This window comes from Branchiostoma lanceolatum, chromosome 11 (genome assembly GCF_035083965.1).
Source record: "Branchiostoma lanceolatum isolate klBraLanc5 chromosome 11, klBraLanc5.hap2, whole genome shotgun sequence".
Taxonomy (NCBI): domain Eukaryota; kingdom Metazoa; phylum Chordata; class Leptocardii; order Amphioxiformes; family Branchiostomatidae; genus Branchiostoma; species Branchiostoma lanceolatum.
This window is the reverse complement of record NC_089732.1, coordinates 5,350,999-5,360,990: the sequence shown is the minus strand read 5'-3', so window position 1 is coordinate 5,360,990 and position 9,992 is coordinate 5,350,999.

Here is a 9,992-nt window from a genome sequence, read left to right as displayed (position 1 = left end):
TTTCTTTTTACACCCAAAAAAAAAAACTGTAGTCTACTACAGTAGTAGACTACCATGTGTAGTACTACAGTTAAAAGGACAAGTGGCCCAATTTACACTTGTCCTTTTAACTGTAGTACTACACATGGTAGTCTACTACTGTAGTAGACTACAGCTTTTTTCTGGGTGTAAAAAGAAAACTACTGCAGAAGTCTACTACAACCTCGGGGGTAGTAGTACTACACTTCGGCGGAGGTTCTGCGAGACTTCGAACTGGGTGTAAAGCGAAACTGTAGTACAGTGGTAGTAGACGTCACTTCGAAGCCAACAACCATTTTCGATCTGACGTGATTCGAACTGATCGCGTGTTCCATGTCGGGTCATCTGTGGTCATTCTCTAGTTTTCTCAGTAAAACCGAGCTGTCAGGCCCTTTTCCTTAGTTTTTTCCATCAGATAAAACCCCTACCTTTTCACAAATAAGAAACATGCTGAAATTCCCTCCCGCGATTTTTCAAAGGTCACAATAGGTCACTACAGTTTCGTGACAATCAGGAACAGTGGGGTGTCCTGCTAGGCTTCCTGTGTTGAGTGTAAAGTGGACATGAATCTGAAGTCTACTACAGTAGTAGACTACCATGAGTAGTACTACAGTTTTATTGAACAAGTTAAAGGTGCCCTAAGCGATTTCAGGGGGTAAAACTTGAAATACTCTGGGGAAGACAATTCTGTTTGGTGAGGTTGAAATTTACATTTACTTCCCCATATTAGCACATCTGAATCATTATTTCGTACTTTGGGTGTTTGAAAATAGCACAGAAGCAAGCCACAAAAGGAGTATTTTATTTATTGGGTCCCTCCAAAAATCAGCCCAGAATCCAGCCGTAACCGTTTTCTGTCGACAATTTTCGGTAACTTCCGGCCGCGTGACGTCACAATGCCCAAGCACATTGAGCCATGACCACATGATTATTTCTTCGGAAGCATTCGGGACTTATCGGTCAGAATCGTGCATGTTCGGAAGATTTGAAATGATGGCTGGCCTCAAAGTGCTCAGATTTTCAATGAGTTCCCACCACACAACGACATCACATTTTTGCTCCAAGATGGTTGATATGCGATGGGATAGTGTTATCTAAACTTACTATGGATAGAAATCAGAAAAAAAATTGATTTTGAATGTATGACTTTCAGCGCCCTAATATTGCTTAGGTTGCCTTTAAGGCCCAATTTACACTGTGAACCTGTATTACTACACATGGTAGTCTACTACTGTAGTAGACTACAAATTCGCGTTCACTTTACACTTAATGACAGGAAGCCTAGCAGGGCACCTGCCGTTCCTAATTCCCACGAAACTGTAGTGACCTATTGTGACCTTTGAAAAATCGCGGCAGTGAATTTCAGCATGTTTTTTTATTTGTGAAAAGGTAGGGGTTCATCTGATGCGAAATACCAAGAAAAGAGGTCTGACAGCTCGGTTTTACTGAGAAAACTTAAGAATAACCGCAGATGACCCGAAATGGAACACGTGATCAGTTCAAATGGCGACAGATCGAACATGGTTGTTGCCATCGAAGTGTAGTCTACTACCTCTGTACTACAGTTTCTCTTTATACCCGCTTCGAAGTCTCACAGAACCTCCGCCGAAGTGTAGTACTACTACCCCCGACTGAGGGTGTAGTAGACTTCTGTAGTAGACTACAGTAGTTTTCTTTTTACACCCAGAAAAAATAGGTAGTCTACTACAGTAGCAGACTACCATGTGGAGTACTACAGTTAAAAGGACAAGTGTAAATTGGGCCTAATTTACACTTGTCCTTTTAACTGTAGTCCTACACATCGTAGTCTACTACTGTTACAGTAGTAGACTACAGCTTTATTCTGGGTGTAAAAGAAAACTAGTCTACTACAGAAGTCTACTACATCCTCGGAGGCTGTAGTGCTACACTTCGGCGGAGATTCTGCGAGACTTTGAACCGGGTGTAAAGCGAAACTGTAGTACAGAGGTAGTAGACTACACTTCGAAGGCAACAACCATGTTCGATCTGACGTAAGTCGAACTAAACGTGTGTTCCATTTTGGGTCATCTGCGGTCATTCTCTAGTTTTCACAGTAAAACCGAGCTGTCAGGCCCTTTTCCTTGGTATTTCGCATCAGATAAAACCCTTACCATTTCACAAATAAAAACCGTGCTGAAATTCCCGCCCGCGATTTTTCAAAGGTCACAATAGGTCACTACAGTTTCATGGCAATCGAGGAACAGCGGGTGTCCGGCTAGGCTTCCTGTCCATATATATATGAGTGTAAAGTGGACGTGAAGGCTACAGAAGTAGACTACGATGTGTAGTACTAAAGTTTCAAAGAACAAGTGTAAATTGGGCCTAAGTATTTAAACGCACGGTGGGGTGAAACAAGCTGGTTCACCATTCCGAGTACGCACGAGTAGCGACAAATATTGTGGGTAATATGTCAAAGGTGAAGGCCCCTGAGACACAACACGTCTGGACATTGTATCAAACTGACAGTGACTTGTCTTTCGAAACATTAGCAATTTTTTGGTCAGTTTATTTGTGCTTGTCTTTTTTTCAGTTCACCTAGATCCAATTAGCTAATTATATTGCATTATAGCCCATTTCTTCACCTTTAAATTGATACCAAAGTCCCCTCGTTGATTCCTTAAGAAACAGTTTTGCCCCGAAAATATATAACACCATGTCAATTTTTAGGGCGTCTTTTTCTGAAGGAGGAACCAAACACAATGAACTTTCACAATGCTTTACAGAACTCAAAACATATCTAATGACATTTGGTCAACTTGCACATGAATCCCGCTTTTTCTAGCTTCCAAATGATATCAGTCTTACTCGGAAGAATTTCAGAAAATGTGTATACGACGGCAAAGCTTGAGCTGTTGGTTTTATTAACTTTCCCAAACACTTGTTGAAAGTTGCAACATTACACCTGACCTCGACTAACTCCCGTGGCGGAAAAATGGAACGTACCGTCTGGGGCTCCATCGTTGGAACGCCAGCTTTCGAAAGCGATGGCTTCAAATTTGACTAAGTTTTAAAAAGATTAGGTACCTTATACTAAAACCTCTGTCTGTCTGGACTTCACTTTTATCATGTCAAATATTTCATTGCATGTGATAGTCGCATTTATACAGCTTCTCATTGAATACTAAGAAATGATTTTTGTTATGCCACGCGAAATTTATCAAATGTATCCAAAGTACATGAGAGCGCGGATCGGTACCTTTAAATAGGCAAAAATTTCACCACACCGATCTTGGCATTGTCGCAGATATTTTCGGGGCAAAAGTGTTTCCTAATCAATTAACCAGCGGACTTTCGGGTATTAATTCAAAGGTGGAGAAATGGACTATCGTGCAATGTAATTAGCTAATTGGATCTAGGTGTACTGTATACAAGACAAGCACGAATTAACTGACCAAAAATACACTATGTCTCGTGGGCCACAGCGTTCGCTTTCATTCTGCAATGCACGAAATATCTACATGGTTAGACTTGGCAAATCCTGTAGATATGAAAAAGTATAGACCTAGTTAATGTAACCATTCTTTTGTTGCCCACAGTAGTTGTTACATGCAACCAGGTCACATGTCCACCCAGGTCCGGTTGTGACCCTTTGAAAGCCGTCTAACTTAGACGCAGGTCGCAGAACAAATGCCGCCTAACAGCTGGCTGCGCGTTCGACTGAACAAGCCTAGCTATAGACCAATAAGAAATTGTAGCTACTGCCAAAGATTAGTGCAACAATCTCGATTAGGCCCAACGCATATTCGACGACATCCGACGCGTCTTGTCCAGGTGGTTTCTTTCGAAGTCTCACATATCTCGTCTCGAAGTGTCGACTAGTATCCATCCCTCTCGCCCCGATCCATCGCTTCCAACTCGCAGGTTTGGGTAGAAACCATCCTCCTGAAAGCAGATAAAATGATAATTCTTAAGTTTCTGTTCTTTTCTCACGATTCTTACTGCCACGATATATCACAATATATGATTTCGCAAGTATCCTTTGTATGGATATGAATACAATGCGACTATGAGAAAATGAGACCACACCTAAAGTGGGTATCGCACTGGACTGCACGAAATTGCGGAAGGCATTCGCAGAGTGGCAACACTGACATGTCCAAGAAAGTTATCCTGTATCTGACTTAGAGCCGAAACTGTGAATGTGACCGTCAATTCCGGGCGCGGCCATTTTGTTTGTAGGGGTCACGTATTATCTCCATGAAAAAAGGCTTCTTCATGGCGATATTGTTTTGAGTGTGTTTGCGTGTGTGTTTGCGTGTGTGTATGTGTGTCTCCGGATGCTAAAGTCAGCATACCTGAAGAACGTCTGGGCGGATTGTAATGGTATTTGGTATGTGGGTAAGTGTTGGTGTCACTGGAACTGCAATGGCGTATTTGTCAAAATCTTCTAATAAGGAGAATAACTGAAGAAAGGAGCAAAAGATTTTCATGTTATTTACTATACAGGTAGCTTAGACAGAGATGTATACAATGAATTGCAAATTATGCAATTTGGGACTGAATTTGCATAATTAATGAGGAAAATCTATACCTCCATTCTGGGCATGTTGTGGTAGCTCACACCTGTTAGTTTCAAATTTGGGACAAGAATTCCCCAGGTCCCAACAGCTGGTGGTCAAACCACAATGGGGTACAATACCCAACCTGTATACTTGTTTCTAATCTAATTTTCATAATTAAGGGGGCATTTCATAAACCCACTCCGTTCAATGGTACTACAGTTAAAAAATGCAACATATGTTGGAACTGAGAAATAAAGGACATTGATAGATAAAAGTTATGCAAATGAAGGCCTAATTTGCATAATTAATGAGAAAATACTGTAATTCCATATTGGTAGATAACTGGAATGTCATACCTGTGGCATTTGGAAGTCATGTTACAGTGAACATAGTTCAATATAAATTATGCAAATGTGGGCCTAATTTGCATAATATATATTTCATGGAGATTTCTTGTTTGGTTTATGTAAAGTTTGCAGGTAAGAAGTTGTTTTCTACTTTGCCCATCGTTGTGCAGCCTAGTTTTCAAACCAAAGCTGCAAACTTAACCAAAAACAAAAAATTGCTAATAACAACTTCTTCCCCGCAAACTTTACTTAAACGCAAAAAAATGTTAATGCGCAACTCACGCGCGCTTGCATATACGCACACGTGTGACAGGGCCCCAAGGGGGCAAGCGAAATCATTACGATGTCACAATTAATGTCAGCATGAACGAACCAGACATAGTACACATGCACCTCATATCTGGTATCAGGACATTTCGCCACCAAGACGTTTCTCAGACAGGTGATTCGTCGTCATGCGCTTGCCCCCTTTGATGCGTTTACATATACGTAACATGTACATTTAAAGAAAGTGTGAAACTCGCGTTTCTCCCTGGCTGGAGGGAACCACTTAGAAATATTAGTAAACTCCACACATTTTATAAAATCAAAAATCACTTTGGAGGGAGACTATATCACATCAATTCATAATAAACCGTTTGTAAAAAGCATAACTACACTGAGAATCAGCGCACGTTGTCTAGACGTCGAAAAGGATCGACACCACAACACACCAGGCACTCACAGATTGTGTCCCACATGTAATGAAAATATTGAAGATAAATTTCAATTTGTGATGACCATGGTCTGTCCCACTTATGGCAAAGAGAGAGATGCGCTGTTACAAAGTACTAGTATTACTATTAAGACAAATTTCACCCTATCTGGTACGATATGTCCCATGTATTGTTGTCATGTCCAACTCCTATACCACCTACAGTACATAGGTCAATTTCATTATACTTCATTCTAAAAGCGAGGGAAAAAATATCCATACATGGCTTTATTGTTATTCATACACTGTTATCGATAATGTTTTGTACTTATAATGGTAGCATAGGTTAGTCTTGCAGTATTATTGATTTAGTGCCATATATTGTACCACGTACGATTGTCGAACAATAACATTCACTTGCTCATCTGGGCTTCAAACGCAAATGCGCCGCACGTCAGTGAGAGTGCAAATGAAAACTTCGCGACGGTGCCGTCATGAACTGCCGCGGCAGTGCCGCCGCAGTGCCGGAGCCCAGTGAGAGGGGGCCTTAAGCCCCCCCTCTCACTGGACCCGAGTCACGCTGACGGCGTCGCTGCGGCCGATCGAATTGACAAAGCACTCAACGAATTTCATCGACAAAAAACGAATCTTTTTCAGCTTTGTGTGTTTTGTTGTCTTTTTGGTCATACTTGTACGTTTTGAATGATCTTTCCATATAAAGTCAAGGGTAACACAAATCCAGTTTAGGACGCAGCGACGCCGCCAGCGTGCCGCGGGTCCAGTGAGAGGGGGCTTTAAGTACATAGAGAGACAATAGACCGATCCTGTCGAACACCATATCGAACGAATAGAAGACCCATAGAACCCCCTGTTCTATTCAGCCCACCTCCGTCAGAAACAGCGTTGGCGGGGCAGAAATGGCACGTGTAAAGCAGCGTGGGACAGGTTTTTCACTGTATTGGTTGAATGCATGCTTAGAACAAAAACGAATTTAAAAAGAAAATAGATCGGGCACTCAATGAGAGGAAGCTTATACCACATGCTGACTACTACAAAGTCCGCAAGCGCAGAGTTTCGTCTCTTCCGTTACTGGTGTGTGAAACTGGTTAACTTGAAAGGGAACAGGGAAGTAAAAGTATGCATTTTAATTCTTAGTTACTAAATACCATGCAGCTGTTATGCATGCAGTCAATACAGTGTCACAGATATATGAACCCTCTTTTACACGTGCATCGGCTGTTTGTCAGAAACTGGGCGCTGATGCCCACCGACAAGGGAAAGTTATGCGGCGCATACCGCTTTAACATTGACCGAAAACATTGCGCTCTCACCGCAACTACGACCCCGTTCACACTCATTTTTTTTTCAATCGCGATTGAAGTATAATCGCGATTGTTCGATCCGATCGCGATTGAACGCAAAGAAACTCTTGCGTTTACACTGCTTTTCGCCAAGTGGATTAAAGTACGCCGTGATCCGATCGCGATTGAAGCACGATTGAGGCACGCTTATTATTTGAAACACTTGTTACAAAATGGCGGGAGTCCACCAACTTTTGGAGAATGTTCTGTAGCCGTGGAAGGGAAGGCAATCGGCGGGCTATGATCGCGAGAAGGCGTGAACGACGAAGGCTTTGCATATTAGCCTAGCTGTAATACACTAATGAACGCGGCAAGAGCTGTAGACAGGACAATCTGGGAGCGTGAACGAAGCGACGATTGGCGATTCCCACCCCCGGAACAAGCCGATATACACGCCGATCGCGACGGCATGAATCGTAGTTGCATTCACACTCAAAATTTGATTGGATTGGATTGGATCCGATCGCGATTGATCCTCCCCAAAGTACCTCCGGAGGTGGATCAGAAACAATCGCGATCGGATCGATCCAATCGCGATCGGGAGCGTTCACACTGAAAAAATCAATCGCGATCGGATCGATTCAATCGCGATTATACTTCAATCGCGATTGGAAAAAATGAGTGTGAACGGGGTCGTACATCTACCCCCTCCTTAAACAACTCTACCCGGGGGATACAGCCTTCAACAAGGTAGACATAGCATTCTTATTTGGCCCGCTCTGAAAGGGTTTCAGTGCCAAAAAAGCTAAACCGAAGTCAGTGGCATTATTTTCAACCTAGCCGCGGCGGCCATGTTTGGTCCGTCAAACCCATTTTTTGACGGAGGTGTTCGAAATCGAACAGGGGGCGTGGCTTTGGGATCGTCGGTCTATTGACTCGTAATTGAACCAAGTGAAACCCAGCATGACGTTAAACAAGGACAACAACAACATATACACGAAGACTTGTCTAAACTCACCCGAGTGTCCGTTATGGTTACTGCGCTTTATTGGTGGCCAGCGATATTTGAAATAGTCCCATGTGCTGCTCAGCTTCTGGAGTGGTTTGAATGTTGTGCCTTTTAGGAAAAATTTAAGCTCCGCATACGGAGTTACTCTCCACGTTTTTGGAACGGTAGGGGCGCTGGCTCTCTTGACTCGAATGTGTTGAAGGAGACTGGGTTCTGGTCCTTCGACGCTTTCTCTGCTAGTAGTGAGTAGTTCTTCATGGTCGCGAAGGAATGAGTTTGCGGTTTTGTGGTCGATGGTGATATCTTCTGGCCCCCAATTCGCCTCAAACTCGTGCTCGTTCTCGTCGTTGTCAGAGGAAAGGCACTCAACGGAAGTGAAGTTTGTACTGTTCCTACCGGCGATTCTTGCGCCGCGACATTGGAGCCCCGGGTTTAAGCATAAATTTAAAAGATATAACGCTAGGAATGACGAAATATGCATTTTTGACTGTATGTTTACATAATGGAACTGATATATACACTGTTCAAAGTCTGCCATCGAATTAGCTCGTTGAAGAATCGAAGTTCTAATTCCATCCCGGTTTTCGACTATTCTTCTTTTTCACGATCGAACATTCGAAGCGCGGTCCAATCTCGAGATTTCTTGAGCTTCCGTGGGAAAGAATAGTTCACCGAGAGTTCCTTTATGACTCTTCTTTCTTATCAGCTTGTATGTTATTCGTGTGTCGTGGGCAGAATTTAATCATTGTTATGGTTATGGATAATCAGGTAAATCCTCAAGTTCTCTAGTCATTAGTCAACTCTATCTGACTTCCGAGACGTTACGAGAAAGTTCCATTCACCAAAATCCAATCTGGAAGGTAACTTTTGCAAGCAAATACACAATGTTTATCTTTACCTGGTCCGTGGCGCAAGCGGTAACGCAATCCCGCTGCTTTGCCATCTGGATCAAATTCCCGAGTTCGATCCTAGGGGTCGACTCCAGCTCGGAAATGTCGTCATTTCGGATGGTGACGTAAAGCCGGCGGCCCCGTGTATGAGGGAGCTTCAGGCATAACGGACGTCAGGCGTCAAACCTCTGCACGTAAAAGAACCCAACACACTTATCGAGAAGAGTAGGGGTGACCCGGTGTGCTTGGCCAAAAACGCAAGCCGTAGCGAAGCCGCATTGCACTACTAGCTAACGAAAAAGCGTCATGCTTCGTCCTCAGTCTGAGGTTCGCGCAAGCCTAACAAACTACTGCATCTGTTTATTCTTACTCAAACACATTTTATATATATACGGTGACAACTCCAGCTCTGCCCTAAATTGTCTTAACCTCATTAACATATCTATTCAGAGTTTTGGTATAAAATCTGGTTTTCCAGTCCTATCGTTAGTCACTGACGAAAGACAGCGGAATCCGATGCTGTCTGAAACGTCTGACTGTTTCAATTTTTTATCCAGTTGCTTGAGTAACTATTTTTGGCGTATCTTACTAACGTTACCTGGATGTCTAACCTTCATCAACGCATGGTGACAGCCGCCTGGTCCAGGTTTTTGGCGACGCCTCAGGGGCGAGCCAAATTTTTACTGTATATTGTGTGCAGATTGCAAGAATTCTAGGAATTGTACAGGAATGTGAAAGTCCATGGGACGATAACTCACGAATGCCTGGATGTATTGTCTTCATATTTTGTAGGTGGGTAGGTCTGTGGGAGACCTTGTAATGATTGGATTTTGGGCCCCCTAGCGACTTTCTATGGTACTGCAGGGGAACTTTCACTTTTCAAATCTCGTCTTCTTAACATGCTATAGTCATGATTTTTAAGTGGTGGATAGCTCTTTGTTAGGAAAATATGTCCTGTAGATTTGGACCCCTAGCGGCTTTTTTGGAACTGCAGGAGCTGATTTTGACTCAAACTTTGAAAGAGAATAACGCAAGAAGGGGATGACGGATCATCATAATTTTTGGTTTATAGATAGCTTAAGTGATGATTTACATAATCATATGCCAATTATGCAAATCAATATCTGATTTGCATAATTAATGAGGACAGTTGATAAATCAGCTGCATTCTATTATAGGACTCTCAAACACATGCCATATGTAACTGAGA